Source organism: Lactuca saligna, chromosome 5 (genome assembly GCF_052625555.1).
Source record: "Lactuca saligna cultivar CGN05327 chromosome 5, ASM5262555v1, whole genome shotgun sequence".
NCBI classification, from domain to species: Eukaryota; Viridiplantae; Streptophyta; class Magnoliopsida; order Asterales; family Asteraceae; genus Lactuca; species Lactuca saligna.
This window is the reverse complement of record NC_136421.1, coordinates 41,041,781-41,056,743: the sequence shown is the minus strand read 5'-3', so window position 1 is coordinate 41,056,743 and position 14,963 is coordinate 41,041,781.

Here is a 14,963-nt window from a genome sequence, read left to right as displayed (position 1 = left end):
GACTCGCCGAGTCAGGGCATTGACTCGCCGAGTCCTACCATGGGTGAGTTCAGCTTCCAACTCACCGAGTCACCCCCTGTGACTCACAGCTCAAACTCGATACAGCATAAAGGGACCAATTCGGTGACTTGCGAGCAGACTCGCCGAGTCACATGAACGACTCGCCGAGTCGTTGCCATGCACCCATTAACTACACCGATTTGCTCGATTCCAGTCCATGCCATTCACAGATCTGGGCTTCTACGACATGAATCACACGTAAAGTTTCCAACTTTACGTGTAGATATTCACCAATATGGATTTTAGGGCTCAAAGTGCACCAAAAGGGGTAGATCTAGGGCTTTCATGCAATATGACCCCATAAAGGCATTAGATCCAAGCTCCAGGGAGTAAATCATGCCTAGATCTAAAGGCTAACCACTTATTACAACCCACAATGCACAAACAAGCTTGGGGAATGGCTCAAGAAGGACTTTCATGAAGCTAAAAGAGACTACAAGCTTGAAAACAGAGGGGAAACGAGCTATACCTCAAGGAAAACGTTGAGATGACACAAAGATGCCTGACCTCCTTCTCCTCTTCTTGATCTACTCTTCTTTCTCCTCAAAATCTTCAAGAACACACCAAAACACTTCAATCTCTCAAGGAAATAAGGGTATAAATGATGTTGGGAGCTCTAAGGGTGAATGGGGGCGAGTTTGGGGCGAAAATGAGGGTTTAAATAGGGTGCAAACCCCTGAAACTTAGGGTTTCATCCAACAACGGTGACTCGCCGAGTCCAGGATATGGACTCGCCGAGTCGCCAACTTAAACGTGTCCTGGGTCTCGTCCCTACTCGGCGAGTCGGACCTATGACTCGCCGAGTCCAAGGCTAAAATGGAAAATACTCAAATAAGATTTACATACGAGGAACCAGGTGCTACACAATTAATGAGATCTTCGATTCTCATTTAGATTGTTTCGGCTAAAAACCGCTCGGTCTCAAATCGAGTATTCGGGCTGCATACCGCTAAGTTGAAACTTTGAAAAATCATAACTTCCTCATACGAAGTCAGATTTTGGCGTTCTTTTTATGCACGCTCTCGGTTTAACAAACTCTACGACATTCATTTAGATCACTAAGGCTAAATATTGCTCTAACGTAAATTTCACTTTTTACGTCATTCAACGTTGTCGGTTCTGTCGCGAAACTTCGACAGGTCATAACTTCTTCGTTATAACTCGGATTTTGGCATTCGTTATATCTCCGGAATCCTTGTTTCGAGCACTACAACTTTACGTAAAGATATTGAGTTTATTTTACACTTAAATTTTGATGCTTATTTTATTCTTAGTTAATCAAATCACATAATTAAGCAATTAAGCACAAAACACATAATACTCAAATAATACGCTCTTATTATTTCAAAACAGGTTACAAAGGTTAACCTAGACTATTACATCAACGAAAATGCCTAGCCTGGAAATGCGGGCGTTACAGCAATCTCAGCTTTGGGAGAGCGATTCTCCCTTGCGGGGTTTACTGGTGGAGCGGGGTGGTCCTGCTGCACCTCGCTAACAGGTGATGCGGCGTGATCTTTGCCCGAGTCTTGTTGTTCCTCAAATCCTTCGACTTCCTGTCGAGTATTGCGACTAGGCGCTCAATGTAATTCAAGCTGTCATCAACCTGAATATCCTCCAACGGTACTACCACTGAATCGTCCATTAGGCACTTCCGCAGCTGAGAAACGTGGAAAGTGTTGTGGATCTGACTGAGCTCGGCTGACAGATCCAGCCTATACGCCACCTTGCCCACCCGGGCTACAACCCTGAACGGTCCGATGAATCTTGGGCCCAACTTGCCCCGCTTCCTGAATCGAATGATGCCTTTCCAAGGCGACACTTTCAGGAGAACCATATCCCCGACTTGGAACTCCAAGTCGGATCGACGCTTGTCGGCGTAACTTTTCTGCCGACTCTGAGCAGTCTGAAGTCTGCTCCGAACCTGCTGCATCCTCTCTATCGTCTCGAGCACCACCTCAGTGCTTCCCATGACTCTCTGGCCAACTTCACCCCAGCATATCGGGGTTCTGCACCTCCGCCCCTACAACATCTCGAATGGTGGTCGATCAATACTCGCGTGGTAGTTGTTGTTGTATGAGAACTCAGCCAAGGGAAGATAGGTATCCCAGCTACCACCGAAATCTAACACACACGCCCGCAGCATGTCCTCCAAAGTCTGGATGGTCCGCTCGCTCTGACCATCCGTCTGCGGGTGAAAGGTGGGACTAAAATGCAAACGAGTGCCCAACTCGTCATGAAATCTCTTCCAAAACCTAGAAGTAAAATGCACATCCCTGTCCGAGATCACCGATACCGGCACCCCATGCCGCGCCACGATCTCCCTGATATAGATATCGGCCAATTTCTCGGCCGATATGCTCTCCTGAATCGGAATAAAGTGAGCACTCTTGGTCAGTCGATCCACGATGACCCAAATCGAATCCACTCCACGCACGGTCCGGGGAAGGTTTGTAATAAAATCCATTGTGATATCTTCCCATTTCCACAGTGGAATGTCCAACGGCTGCATCTTACCATGCGGTCTCTGATGTTCGGCCTTGACCTTCCTGCAGGTCAAGCACCGCTCAACGTACCATGCCACATCCCGATTCATGCAGGGCCACCAATAATCCAGACGAAGATCCCTATACATCTTCGTCGCCCCGGGATGAATAGAGAATCGGGACTTGTGCGCCTCCTCCATCAAAATCTGGCGCACGCCCCCGTGATACGGCACCCACACCCTACGGTGTAGTGTCAATAGACCCCGGCTATCATAATCAAAGGAGGACACCTGACCCACCACATGCTCGCTCTTCCGATGCACCTCCTTGATAGCCTCCTGTTGAGCCTCCCGAATTCGCTCCAATAGGGGAGTCACTACAGTCATCCTCATGCATACGTCCCTGATCGGCGCCGCCTTGCGGCTAAGCGCATCGGACATAACGTTGGCCTTCCCCGGGTGGTAAAGGATCTCACAATCATAATCCTTCACCACATCCAACCACCAATGCTGCCTCATGTTCAGATTCGGCTGGTCCATGAGATACCTCAGACTCTTGTGGTTCGTGTAGATGGTACAACGAACCCCGTAGAGGTAATGTCGCCAAATCTTGAGGGCGAAGACCACAACCCCCAACTCCAAATCGTGCGTCGGGTAGTTCGCCTCGTGAGGCTTGAGCTGCCTCGAAGCGTAGGCAATGACATGCCCCCTCTGCATCAAAACTGCGCCCATCCCTGAAATGCACGCATCACAGTAAACCACAAAATCCTCTACGCCCTCTGGCAGGGCTAAGATCGGCACCTCGCACAACCTCTGTCTCAGTGTCTCGAATGCAGCCTGCTGCTCGGGTCCCCACCGAAAGACCACGGCTTTCTTCGTCAGCCGCGTCAGGGGTACGGCTATCTTGGAGAAATCCTGGATAAATCTCCGATAGTAACCCGCTAATCCCAGGAAACTCCGAATCTCAGATGGAGACTTCGGAACCTCCCATCTCATCACGGCCTCGACCTTGGCCGGATCGACCAGAATCCCGTTCTGGTTGACGAGGTGCCCAAGAAATTGCACCTCACGCAACCAGAACTCACACTTGGAGAACTTAGCATACAAGCTCTCCCTCCTCAGGGCCTCCAACACCTCTCTCAGATGCTCCTCGTGCTCCTCCCGAGTCTTGGAATAAACCAAGATGTCGTCGATAAAGACTATCACAGACCGATCCAGCATCGGTCTGCAAACGCGGTTCATGAGGTCCATGAACGCGGCAGGAGCATTGGTGAGCCCAAACGGCATCACCACAAACTCATAGTGTCCATAGCGCGTCCGAAACGCGGTCTTCTGCGTATCATCCTCCCTGACCCTCATCTGATGATAACCCGAACGCAAGTCAATCTTGGAGAACCAAGATGCTCCCTGAAGCTAGTCAAAGAGGTCATCAATCCTCGGGAGTGGGTAACGGTTCTTCACCGTCACCTTGTTCAACTCTCGGTAATATATACACATCCGATGTGACCCATCCTTCTTCTTCACAAATAGAATTGGGGCTCCCCAAGGCGAACTGCTCGGATGAATGAATCTCTTGTCTAGCAGCTCTTGCAGCTGCGTAGACAACTCCTGCATCTTGGGAGGAGCCAACCGATACGGTGCTTTGGCTATTGGAGCCGCACCGGGAATAAGGTCAATCCTGAACTCCACCTGTCGCTCGGGAGGTATCCCAGGTAGCTCCTCCGGGAAAACATCTGCGAAATCTCGAACCACCGGAACCTCGCTCATGGTCGCCTTACCCGCCTACCGGGTATCCATCACATACGCGACATATCCCGCGCATCCCTGCTGAAGATAACGCCTAGCCCTCGCTGCTGAACATAAGTGGCTCCATACTGCGGCCTTTCACCATGAATCACTAACTCTCCCCCGCTTGGGGTCCTGACCCGCACTAGCTACTGCGCACAGTCTATCACCGCCCCATTAGGGCTCAACCAATCCATGCCAATAATCACCTTGTTCCCACGTAATGGAATGGGAACCAAGTCCACCAGGTAACGCTCCTCAAACAGTCGCAGAACGCAATCTCGAAACACCATCAATGCTCGCACCGATCGATCATCAGAAATGTCTACCTCTAACGGGCAATCTAACTCGCCTGAAGTCTCATGAAACCTCTTGCTAAGCGCAAGAGAAACGAACGATCGGGATGCACCCGAGTCGAACAATACCTGAACTGGGATGTCGTTCACATGGAACGATCCTAATACATATATATACACATGGAGCACATATCAATATCATAACATCATAAAACAAAAGATAGAGGGAAAGAATCATACCCGTCACCACATCGGGTGCGGCCCGTGCCTCCTCGGTAGTCAGCTGGAATGCTCGGCTCCTCACCAACGGAGCCTCTGCCTTGCCCTGCCGGCCATCCGTGATCCGCAGGGTCGCTGGAGCTGGCGCCTTCACCGGCGCTGAAACTGTCAACTGAGGGCAATTGGCCTTCTTGTGGCCCCTCTAGTTGCAGTGGAAACACAGCAACTCTGATGTCTGAATAACTGCTGCCGGAGCAGTGCAATCCATGCTGATGTGCCCAGACTTGCCGCACTTGTAGCAGCCTGATGATCCCATCCTGCACGCCCCCTCGTGCGGCCTGTCGCACTTCCTGCAGCGGCCCGGTCCTGACTGGCCTTTCGGCCTACCATCTGATCCCTTGGGCTTCTTCCCCGAAGCCCCTCCTGCATGTTCCTCCTCTAATTTCCGTTTCCGGATGTGCTCCAAATCTATCTCCCTCTCCCTCGCCCTGGCGATCATAGAGTCCAAGGTAGGGCAAGCCGAAAAGCTAACATGCTCCCGGATGTCAGCTCGAAGCATATCGTGATAACGAGTCCTCCTCATATCCTCATCACCAGCATACTGGGGAACCAACAAGGCCCTCTCCCAGAACTTGGCGGTGATCTCCGCCACAGTCTCCGTCATCTGTCTCATATCCAGAAACTCCCTGGCCAGCTGCTGAAGCTCGACAGCCGGTGCAAACTCTGCCCTGAACCTGGTCACAAAGTCCGACCAGGTCATAGCCTCGATAGCTGAGGCTCCTAACGAGTCACCCACTGACTCCCACCAATCCCGGGCTTGGTCCCGTAAATACCCCGCCGCATATCTCACCTTCGACCCCTCGGGGCAGAAGCTAGTCAACTGTGTAGACTCGATGTCTGCAATCCATTGCCTGGCAGCAATGGGGTCCTTCACCCCATGGAAGTCCGACGCACCACTGCCCTTGAAGTCCTTGAAGGACAGTGTGCGAGATCCCGACTGACTAGATGCCAAATCACTCATGAATGCCCGCAGGCGATCCTCCATCAACTCCATGCTCCCTTCCTTGATCGACCCGAAGATAATGGGAGTCGACTCAAGGATACCCCTGGTGATCTCTGGCGCGATGAACTCACGTAGTCCCTCATCTACTGGCTCGGAACCTGATCCCGAACCTGACGCCTCTCCAGAACCACCGTCCACCGGCCTCGATCGAAGTACCACCATTCTGCAATACATCACAACAATCATTAGATATACTGATGCTCCCTGCGGGATCATAGCTACTTACAAGTTCTCTGGTCTTGTCTTGGCCTTCCTTGGTTCGGGTACGGATCCTCTGCTTTCAGTAGTACGAGCCCATAATACCTTCCACATCTATCCGTACCTTCTTCAAGGACTGCCTCGACTCCACCAGATCTCTTACACTAAGGCTGGTTACTACTATACTCACTCCAAGCTCGCCCTAGGGAAATCTTCGGCTCTACTCGATCCAGTCCTCAGCTGCTGCAGGCCTCCTTGTAATGCCAATTAGCCATCACCCGAACACCATCACATGCGACGAGACTCAGATAATCCTTCGAGTTCCCGACTCGTCCCTACAACGGTTGGACTCAAACAAGAGATGCGCAGTAGGATCAAATCCGGTACTCTAAGATTATTCAACTCTGATCAGCTATGATGTGACGTATTCGCCTAATGGCTAATTCCCATTATTCGGAGTCCCACGTAGCACGAAGCAAGCAACATTCAGACAAGGGAAACGACTTCAAACAATTCTGCTCTCATAGAGAGGAACTGAACTAGCACACCGTGTTAGCTCATACTACCAGGCATACCCTAACATGCTTCTACCGCTGTCTACACTATACAAGCATGCAATTCACATATAGGTGGAACACATAAGGCAGGCATATAAGGCATCATTCCTAGATCCTTAGTCCTATTCTAGCATGCTGTTCTACAAAAGCTGATAAACATAACATAAACTGGTATGGGTACTTTGGGGAATACTTACTTGAGCTCGGCCGGTCGCGCACATCACACACACTTTTGTTCTTTCTTAAACTCTTTTCTCCTTGTTAGAAATCATTTTCTTTTTTTTTAAAAAAATCTTTTAATCCCTAGATTTGAGTTCAGACACCCCCGACGGTGAGTCCGAATCCCTCAAACCAGGGCTCTGATACCAACTTGTAACGACCCAATTTTCACGTCCCAATTTTCACGTCCGAAAATTTCGTTTTAAAACATTACTTTAGAAAACATTAACAATTAAAAACATTGTTTGATCACACAATAACACAACGTAAACCATGTTCAAAAAGCCAAACCATACAACCCATCCAAATATCAGAGTACAAATCCCAGTGAATCTCGTAAATGCAGAAACCAGAGTGTGTGCATGATGTGCTGCTACCGCGCCAGCTCCTTCCCCTTCGAAGAAGAGGTACCTGAAACCAAAACTGTAAAACGTAAGCACAAAGCTTAGTGAGTTCCCCCCATCGTACCACATACCATACAAACACATAACATACATACTGCCAGGCTATTCTGGGGTGTCTGACAACCCGGTACGGCCATTCTGGGGGTGCCAACCTACCCATACGGCCATTCTGGGGTGCCGTCCTACCCGTGTCAAGCCATTCTGGGGTGCTGACTACCCATGTCAAGCCATTCTGGGGTGCTGACTACCCATCGGTCCTAACAACCGATCCTCGGGGACTGGTCCCCTCCTACTACCCCTATCGCATAACATAACAGGCCAACATACAAACATATCATCACATACTGTCAGACATTTCTGGGGTGTCTGACTACCCTTCGGTCCTAACAACCGAACTCTACTACTATCACATATAACGTATCATGCTAGAATATAACATATCAGGTAGTAGCAAACCTAGATGATATCACAAAGACAATCATCTATCATACGTATCCTACTGGTGGGTCGGCATTATGGCCTTAGACCCACCACTACTGGAAGGTAACTCACCTCAAAGTAGCTGCTGAACTGATCGGGAACTGACTGACTGCTGCTGCTGCTGCTCTGGGAATCCTCCGGCTGCAATTCCCACAACATACTCAATCAAACACTGCTAACTGTCCTTTGGGTAAAATGACCATTTTACCCCAGGTCTAGCCCTAAGTCAAAGTCAGAGTCAACTTTCAGTTGACTCGACTCGCCGAGTTGGCTCGCGAACTCGTCGAGTTCCTATCCAGATGATTGTCCTGAGTCCCTGATTCTACTCGTCGAGTTATGCTATGACTCGACGAGTTCTTCTTCTAAACTGACATTGAAGTTCTTCGTCCTACTCGCCGAGTTGTATGAACAACTCGTCGAGTTCATCTTCATCCGATGAACACTCATGGTTAGACTCGCCGAGTTGTATGAACAACTCGCCGAGTCTGTTCTTGATCTATGAAGATTGGCTTGGACTCGCCGAGTCAGGGCATTGACTCGCCGAGTCCTACCATGGGTGAGTTCAGCTTCCAACTCACCGAGTCACCCCCTGTGACTCACAGCTCAAACTCGATACAGCATAAAGGGACCAATTCGGTGACTTGCGAGCAGACTCGCCGAGTCACATGAACGACTCGCCGAGTCGTTGCCATGCACCCATTAACTACACCGATTTGCTCGATTCCAGTCCATGCCATTCACAGATCTGGGCTTCTAGGACACGGATCACACGTAAAGTTTCCAACTTTACGTGTAGATATTCACCAATATGGATTTTAGGGCTCAAAGTGCACCAAAAGGGGTAGATCTAGGGCTTTCATGCAATATGACCCCATAAAAGCATTAGATCCAAGCTCCAGGGACTAAATCATGCCTAGATCTAAAGGCTAACCACTTATTACAACCCACAATGCACAAACAAGCTTGGGGAATGGCTCAAGAAGGACTTTCATGAAGCTAAAAGAGACTACAAGCTTGAAAACAGAGGGGAAACGAGCTATACCTCAAGGAAAACGTTGAGATGACACAAAGATGCCTGACCTCCTTCTCCTCTTCTTGATCTACTATTCTTTCTCCTCAAAATCTTCAAGAACACACCAAAACACTTCAATCTCTCAAGGAAATAAGGGTATAAATGATGTTGGGAGCTCTGAGGGTGAATGGGGGCGAGTTTGGGGCGAAAATGAGGGTTTAAATAGGGTGTAAACCCCTGAAACTTAGGGTTTCATCCAACAGCGGTGACTCGCCGAGTCCAGGATATGGACTCGCCGAGTCGCCAACTTAAACGTGTCCTGGGTCTCGTCCCTACTCGGCGAGTCGGACCTATGACTCGCCCAGTCCAAGGCTAAAATGGAAAATACTCAAATAAGATTTACATACCAGGAACCAAGTGCTACACAATTAATGAGATCTTCGATTCTCATTTAGATTGTTTCGGCTAAAAACCGCTCGGTGTCAAATCGAGTATTCGGGCTGCATACCGCTAAGTCGAAACTTCAAAAAATCATAACTTCCTCATACGAAGTTAGATTTTGGCATTCTTTTTATGCACGCTCTCGGTTTAAAAAACTCTACGACATTCATTTAGATCACTAAGGCTAAATATTGCTCTAACGTAAATTTCACTTTTTACGTCATTCAACGTTGTTGGTTCTGTCGCGAAACTTTGACAGGTCATAACTTTTTCGTTATAACTCGGATTTTGGCATTCGTTATATCTCTGGAATCCTTGTTTCGAGCACTACAACTTTACGTAAAGATATTGAGTTTATTTTACACTTAAATTTTGATGCTTATTTTATTCTTAATTAATCAAATCACATAATTAAGCAATTAAGCACAAAACACATAATACTCAAATAATACGCTCTTATTATTTCAAAACTGGTTACAAAGGTTAACCTAGACTATTACATCAATGAAAATGCCTAGCCTGGAAATGCGGGCGTTACAGCAATCTCAGCTTCGGGAGAGCGATTCTCCCTTGCGGGGTTCATTGGTGGAGCGGGGTGGTCCTGCTGCACCTCGCTAACAGGTGATGCGGTGTGATCTTTGCCCGAGTCTTGTTGTTCCTCAAATCCTTCGACTTCCTGTCGAGTATTGCAATTGGGCACTCAATGTAATTCAAGCTGTCATCAACCTGAATATCCTCCAACGGTACTACCGCTGAATCGTCCATTAGGCACTTCCGCAGCTGAGAAACGTGGAAAGTGCTGTGGATCTGATTGAGCTCGGCTGACAGATCCAGCCTATACGCCACCTTGCCCACCTGGGCTACAACCCTGAACGGTCCGATGAATCTTGGGCCCAACTTGCCCCGCTTCCTGAATCGAATGACACCTTTCCAAGGCGACACTTTCAGGAGAACCATATCCCCGACTTGGAACTCCAAGTCGGATCGATGCTTGTCGGCGTAACTTTTCTGCCGACTCTGAGCAGTCTGAAGTCTGCTCCGAACCTGCTGCATCCTCTCTATCGTATCGAGCACCACCTCAATGCTTCCCATGACTCTCTGGCCAACTTCACCCCAGCATATCGGGGTTCTGCACCTCCGCCCGTACAACATCTCAAATGGTGGTCGGTCAATACTCGCGTGGTAGCTGTTGCTGTATGAGAACTCAGCCAAGGGAAGATAGGTATCCCAGCTACCACCGAAATCTAACACACACGCCCGCAACATGTCCTCCAAAGTCTGGATGGTCCACTCGCTCTGACCATCCGTCTGCGGGTGAAAGGCGGTGCTAAAATGCAAACGAGTGCCCAACTCGTCATGAAATCTCTTCCAAAACCTGGAAGTAAAATGCACATCCCTGTCCGAGATCACCGATACCGGCACCCCATACCGCGGCACGATCTCCCTGATATAGATATCGGCCAATTTCTCGGCCGATATGCTCTCCTGAATCGGAATAAAGTGAGCACTCTTGGTCAGTCGATCCACGATGACCCAAATCGAATCCACTCCACGCACGGTCCGGGGAAGCTTTGTAATAAAATCCATTGTGATATCTTTCCATTTCCACAGTGAAATGTCCAACGGCTGCATCTTACCATGCGGTCTCTGATGTTCGGCCTTGACCATCTTGCAGGTCAAGCACCGCTCAACGTACCTTGACCATCCTGCAGGTCAAGCACCGCTCGCTCTGACCATCTTAATGGACTTATTGTTTTAAACATTAGGGTTTTTCTTTTTGATGCCCCTTCTTGGATAAAATTTATACTTTTAACCCTTTATATAAAAGAATGTCCATTTTAGTCCTTAAACCATTTTTCTTGACACTTTAGTATCAAAACTTGTTGAAAAGATATTTTCAGCTGAAATTTACTTGATAAACAGCTTAAGTCCCTCAAAAATGAAATTTTCTCGGTTGAAACCCCCATTTTCACAGCTTTTACAATTTTGGCCCAAAAAGGGAAAATTTTGCATTTTTGGTCCCTTTTTAATTTGAAAACATTTTTGACCCTTGACTTAGTTTTATTACACTAGAAATCCCCTGTTTTTCAGAAATGTGCAGTTTCAGCCCCTCTATTTCAGAATTTTTGCAATTTAGGGCTTATTGGGCTGAAAAGCCCATTTTTAACCCATTAGGTTCAAAATTTACATTTTTAGCCCCTCAAAAGTGTTGATTTACAGAAAATTTATATTAAAAACTGTTTAGACTCTTTCCAACCTCCAGAATTATCATTTGTTGTTTTGGGCCCTTAACTTTTGTATTTTTGCCAATTTGAGCCCAAAAATGGGGTTTGTGTCCAAAAATGTTCATCCTAACCAAATAAATTATTTTTATTGACTTGATTAGTGTAACATGATATAATCTATGTTTATTTCATTCTTCATGTTGTATATCTCAGTTTTTAGGTGTTTTTAGCTAACATACTCATCACATAACACATAAAAATCATACATAGATGCATAAAATCACACAAGACATTCATGAACTCATAGATCTACACATTTCTTGTATTCTCCCCCACAAAACTTATAAAAACAGAAAAATAGGGGGTATGAAGCTCACCTTGAGTTGGGTTTTGGTTTTTGGAGAAGATTGGAAGAAGTTTGATGTTGTTTTCGGCCCTAACAAGCCTTCCTTTGTTGATTTCAAACTTAGGGAGTTTCTAAGAGAGTGATCATGGTTTTTTCATGGATTAGAAAGAGATTTTTGATAAAACAAAGAATCTAGATCATAGATCCAAGCATAATCTTACCTTAGATGAAGAATTTGTGGAAATATCTTCTTGAAAAAACTTCTAAAATTCGAGATCTTGATGAAGAGTGGAGGGAGTTTCCTTGAGAGATTTGTGAGAGAATTGTGTGTGTGTGTGTGTGTTTGGAATCAGCCGAGATTGAGAGAGAGTGAAAGAGAGAGATCTTGAAGTGATGTATGCATGGAAACATGGGATAAGATGCATGGAAGACCATAATGTAAAAATGAGGTGGCCATGAGAAGTCAACTCTCCCTTTTATTTGGGCTTGGGCAGAGAATTAGAGGGGAAGAGAAAAGAATTTGGGCCTTGCATGCTTAAGCCTTTTTCATGGTTATGTTAAGTGATGTTTGGTCCAAATAACCATAAATATGAGTCTTATGACCTTTTAGGGCTAAATTAGGTTAATTATGGCCCAAAATGGTTCATATAATTAGTTTATTTCATTCTAGGCCCAATATGGCCCAAAATATTGAAATAAATGAAAGTGGGTCCAATTAGAGCCCATTCAAGAGTTCTAAGACCAAGATAGTCAAATTGGAAGCTTATTGGTCCATTGGGCCCAATAAGGAAGTCCTAGTCCAAAATGGACTTAAACAAGGACTTCTAGGGTTTCCAATTGCTTGTTGACTATTTGTAGTGCTTGTATGATGTGTTTGATTGAAATTTTGTTGTCATAGAGTATGCATCATACATGCTCTTATGTCTTTGATTCGTAATTTGACTTAAGTGTTATAGTTACAAGGCACAAAATTTCTAGTTGTGATAATAATACAGGAATTTAACCAATACTCTAAGAGTTCAATGAATTAGTGTCTCACAAATTTGATCCAACGTGTTTACAGGTAGTGTGAATGAAACTTTCCTTAGTATGTTTGTAGTGTTAATGTACCATAAACTATACCTAATATAGTTTATCATATGTGTAACTTCCTTACCATATGTGTAACTTCCTTAGTATGTTCGTAGTGTTAATGTACCATAAACTATACCTATTATAGTTTATCATATGTGTAACTTCCTTAGTATGTTCGTAGTCTTAATGTACCATAAACTATACCTATTATAGTTTATTATATGTGTAACTTCCTTAGTATGTTCGTAGTATTAGTCTACCATAAACTATACCTAGTATAGTTTATCATATGTGTTTGTAATGATGAAGGACCCTTATGTGAATGCCTATTTTTGTTTCATGTAAGTAATCTAACATGAAATACAATCAACACTTATCTATTTATTGCTATACATTTTGCTTAACGGATTACAAAATGTTAATGAACTTATAAATTATTTTACTAGTTTTAACTTTTCTATAACTGTTTTTAGAAAATTCATAGAAAAATCACTGTAAGTCAAAACTAAATCCGTAAACCCTGGGAGTTCAGAAAATGTGTCTAGTTTGTTCATAATTTTTAATATGATTTTTAGTAGTCTCTAACTAGTGTGAAAATGTCCACATTCACAGACTGGTTTGAAATCATTTATGAAATGATAGACAGTTTTGTAAAAATCTCCATAAATTGTAGAAAAATTGTATGAACGTGTGCAAGTAGTCATTAGAAAGTTATAAACCTCAAATTTTTTCATATTGAACGATTTTGAAAATATTAAGTTTAAGATGGTCAAAACAATTCGTGAATAGACCATAACTTTTTTGTTGAAAGCTGTTAATTTAGTTTAGAATATGTTTTGAGTGTTGTAACTTGTAGCCCCCCCCCCCCCCCCCCCTTTAAAACTTGAAGAAAACATGGAAATTTAGGGGTATGAACTCACCTTCTGTGATTTCTTGAAGAATGGAAGGTTGAAGGTGAAGAGTTTCAAGTCAAGAACACTTGAAAGATGCTTGAAGATTTGAGATCCTAAGAACAAATATATGAATATTTGTGCAAATGATCACAATTTGTATTGAAGATTGTGTAGAAGTTTAGAGAATATACTTACCAATATAAGGGAGGAAAGTTCAAGAACTTCTTGAAGAAGTCGTGACTGAGAGAGAGAGAGAGAGAGAGAGAGAGAGAGGTTTGCTTTTGGTGATAATAAATGAAATCTTGTATGAGAGGTATGTAGATTTCTTGGATGAATTTGATTAATAAAATCTGATGGAGTGTTGGAATGGGTTGGAAAGGACTATCTTCTTCTTGCATAATATCTCGGTGTCATTGGCGCTAATCTAATCCATTCCTAACACGATGTCAAAACTGTTTAGTTCGATAGGAAATAATTCCTCGTGAAACTTATTCCCATTCAATTCAATTAAGATGTTTTTTCATACGATGGCTAACAGGTACAAAGTTGCCACTAGCAACTTCGACTAATAAAGCAATATCTAGTCTATCGACAGGCAAAGCTAGTTTTCTACCAAATTCATGCGAAATAAAGGAGTAGTTGGCTCCATAATCAAATAAAATTTGGGTAGGCAATTCGTTTACGAGAAAGGTACCTGAGGCGACATCAGCTTCATCTTTAGCAGCTTCTAGTGTCATCTAGAATGCTCTCGCCTTCGGCTTTGGCGGAATGTTGGGTCTAACTGCCTCCTTCTTCTTCGAGTAATCCCTCGAGATGTGACCCTCCTCACCGCAACCATAGCAAACTTTTTTGGTGAAGGTGCATTCGTTGGCATAATGCCCTGGCTTTCCACATTTAAAACATGTGGCCACTACCTTATATTTTCCATGATGCTTCTTCTTACATTTGTCGCACCATTTCGCTTCACCTCCACCTCCCCTCGAACCAGACTTTGAGAACTTGTTTTTCTTGTTGGACCCCGAAGTTCCATCGAACTTCCTCTTTTCACCAACCTCTATCCTTTCCATACCCTTTTCCTTCTGTTGGGCCTCCACATTCTTAGCTGCTCGAACAACTGTTTTCAGAGTGGTTGCCATCTTGACTGTCGGGCCAAAGTCGGTAGGCAGTCCATTAGTGAACCTCTCAATCTTAGAGAGTTCTATTGGC